Source organism: Cryptomeria japonica, chromosome 10 (genome assembly GCF_030272615.1).
Source record: "Cryptomeria japonica chromosome 10, Sugi_1.0, whole genome shotgun sequence".
Lineage (NCBI taxonomy): Eukaryota > Viridiplantae > Streptophyta > Pinopsida > Cupressales > Cupressaceae > Cryptomeria > Cryptomeria japonica.
In genome coordinates, this window is record NC_081414.1 from 828,668,729 (window position 1) to 828,672,710 (window position 3,982).

The following is a 3,982-nucleotide window of genomic DNA, read 5'->3' on the forward strand; positions in this document are numbered from 1 at the left end:
ATCTCAGAGATGAAAATGAGGAAGAAATAACAAGGAATGGAAAAAAGAAAAATAAGAAGGCAGGATGCCCTAATGGGGTGAAAACTAGGACCAGATCCAAGGTAGATATTGGTCTTTCCAAATATCCACAGCGACGTAAACCCATGAAATGGCATAGGGACCAGGAGAGTAAGCAAAACATAGCTGATGGAAGGCAACGAACTATACAGGAATCCTGCTCCCAGGTTTCCAAATGAAGGTAATTTCCCGGAACATTTGAGGCCTAAATGGTCTCAATAAACAGGATATATTACGGAATCTCATTAGAGATCATAAGCCGGATATTATCCTTGTGCAAGAAACCAAAATGAGTAAGGAGAAAGTTGAGAATTTAAATTTCTTTAAAAATAGAGGAGTCTGTGGTAGTAGCTCGAATGGGGCCTCAGGTGGGGTGGCTATTTTTTGGAACAAGAAAACTATTTTAGGAAATATGATTGATGAAGATGGTAATATTATATCTATGAAAGTTAAAAACATCACTGAAGGAAAGGAATGGGTGGTTACAAATATCTATGCCCCTAATTCCAAAGCTGCCTGGAGTAAATTTTGGGATAAAATCCAGTTGAAAAGAAGCTCTTTCTCTCAGGACAGCTGGCTGTTGATGGGAGATTTCAATACTCCACTGCAAGGAACTGAAAAATTTGGAGGAACTCAAGCGCAACTGGATAGCAGAACTGATTTGATGGACTTCATCAATGTCAATGCTCTTATTGATACTGATATCACTGGAGCTTCTTACACCTGGTCCAATCGCAGGGATGGAGAAGACCTCATTCAGGTAAGGCTTGACATATCCCTTATTACTTATGACTGGATCCTTTCTCATAGATGTTCCCTGTCAGTTGCCAATAGAATTGGCTTGGATTATTATCCCATTTCTTTTGTTGTTGAGTCTATTAAGAGTAAACAGTGTTTCCCTTTCCAGTTTGAGAAAATGTGGATTTCTCACCCCTCTTTGAAAAAATTCATTGCCAATTGGTGGAATATTGATGTGGATGGAACAGCCATGTACAAAGTTGCTAAAAAACTTAGAAACATCAAAGATAACATTAAGATCTGGAATAAGAAGGTTTTTGGTGATATTTTTGAATCAAAAAAAAAAGTTGAAGGAGGAATTAGAACAGATCCAAAACTCTATAAAGAAAGATGGCTATAAAAAGTATCCCAAGGCTAAGGAAGATGATATTTAAGTCAAACTTCACAACATTATGTCTAGGGAGGAAATCTATTGGAGACAGAGATCCAAGGCTATTTGGCTGGAAGCTGGGGATAGAAATACTAAAAAAATTCACATTACTTCTATGAAACATAAAGCTGCGAATAGAATATCCAAATTAATTGTTGAGGACAAAATTCTTCTTAAGGATGATGGCATCGGGGATGAAGTTGTTAGTTTCTTCTCTCAGCTCTTCACAAGTAGTAAGGAGATTGAATTTGCTAAGCAACAGGTGTTGGCATTATGTGAACCGGTATGTGGACATAATGATATTGTATGTTGTCATTGATGTCAATATGTTGAAGAGGTATGAATTGGCATATGTGAGAACCGGTATAACACTATGAACCGGCATTTGTGCCAAAGTGAAGCGGTGTGCTTGTTCAAGGTGAACCAGCATATGGTTATAGGAACCAGCACATGGAAGCGTTGTATGACTACCGGTTGGTAGTCTCAACTTCAAGGTTTCCAATTGAAGTACTTCAAGCTTGTATGGCTCAACCGGTGATCTTTGTGTAATGAGTAAGCAGTATAACAAACAACAGTCATGTTGCCACGTCAACCTTGTGCACGTGAAGGATCTTGCATGAAGAAGACTATCCCTATCTACCTCAAGAATGTGTGAAGTTTGTAAACGGTGAAAACGCGTGATGGATTATCAGCCGCCATGAAATCAGTGGATAATAAACGATGGAAAATGTTTTGAGATTTATTCAAGATCTGCTGCATTTAATACAGTATGATCAACGGTCAGGATTGAATTGTTTGAATTCCTTAACCTAACAGGTCTAGGGTTTAGGGTTTATGCTACCGACCTGTCTGTTGTCCTATAAGGTCGATATTGTGATTCTTTCAGAGGTTGTTGGCAAAAGTTGTGTGTGAGTATCCATGAGAAGGGATACGAGATCCTTGCCAGACCAGAGGAGAGAAGTGATACCTGCAGAGTGTAAGTGCAGAAGGCGAAGAGGAGCTTAAGCGGATCTGCATTGGCATTGAGTGTTGTTACCAGATCATTGTAATACTTGTTGATCTCTAACCACCTCAACAGTTGGAAAATCCCCTAACAGGGTAGCCTTAACCGGCTTGTTGTAAATCCCTTAACAGGGTAACTCAAAGTTATTGAGATCTGGAAAGCTAGTGAGCTCTGGAAATCCTTTAGCTATTGAGTTCTTGAAATCCTCTAACAAGGTACCCTTAATAGGGTTTAACCCTTAACCAGGTATTGTAACCATCCCTTAACCAGGTGATCTCTAACAGGATCGGTTCCTAGCAAAACCTTTTGTAATGTCTTTAACCGGACAAGGCTTCTAACAAAGTGGACTTCCAAAGAGTTCAACAACAAGCTTGTGGGTATTAATCCCCACCGTGGTTTTTCCCAGTTGGGTTTCAACATGAAAAATATGTGTGTCATATGTGATGCTTTTATCTTGTGATGCTTTGTTATTGCCTGTTAAGCATATGATGGTTCTGTGTTTTATGCCTGTCAATAAAACATGTTGAACTAGCTATTGTGAAGATATGATAATAGATTACTTGTTCATACATAAGGGTGAAATGGTAGTGTAGTTTTGAGTTAAGTGGAAAACTCAGTGAGTAACCGGTTTATGATTGTTTTAGTTGTTCTGAGTTTTACCGGTTGCACTCTGTTTCAAATCGGTGTCACTATTTGCTAGTCATTTAGAGTAATTGCTGTTGAACCGGTTTAGGTCTGCATTTTGTCTGTACTGATTCACCCCCCCTCTCAGTACCGGTTTGGTACTATTCATTCATCATTGAGTTATCAACTGGTATCAGAGCATCCTCCAGGTCCTTTGTATTATAAGCTTAACCGCTTGAGGTAAAGATCCCAGTCAAATGATGAAGAGGGAAGGTCCAAAGTTTAACAGGGAAAATTTTAGTATATCGAAAGATAGGATGAAGATATTCATCAAAAGCATGGGTGCTCAACACTGGAGTTATGTTGAGAACGTCTATGTTGTCCCTACTAGTACTCTCACCAATGACCAAAAGAGAGAGATACAAGAAAATGGGCAAGTCATGGAAGCTCTCATTAGTAGTCTATCTGACATTGACTTTATTGATGTTCAGGACAAGGTAAATCCCAAAGAGGTATGGGATGCTCTTGAAAATATCTATGGTGGTGATGAACATGTAAAACAGGCTAAGGAAGAAAGCCTGAGAGGGAAGTTTGAAGATATGCGGATGGTTGAAGGTGAGACCATTCAGCAGTATGGAATAAGAATCAAAATAGTTGTTGGAGAAATTAAGAGTGTAGGTGGTAAAATAGAAGACTCCACTGTGGTAAGCAAAGTTCTGAGATCCCTATTGCCGGTCTATGCAATACGGGTTGCTGCTATTCAGTAGCTGAGATCAATAGACAAGACTAAGGTATCCTTGGACTCCATCATAGCAAAGTTGACAGCCTATGAGCTAAATAGTTTTGATGGCAGTGTTCAAAAGATTGAATCAACTTTTAGAGCTTCTGATGTACCATCCAGGAAAGGAAAAGAAGCAAGCACTAGTGGTGAACCAAGACAGAGCAGAGTAATGGATGATGAGGAGTTTCTGATGGAATTTGAAGCTCTACTTGCCAGGAAGCATCCTAAAGGAACTGGTAAATACAAAGGTAAGCTACCTTTGAAATGCTTTTCTTGTAATCGGATAGGACATATTGCTATAAACTGTCCTAATGGCGATATCAAGGACAAACAAGAAAGGTTCAGGAAA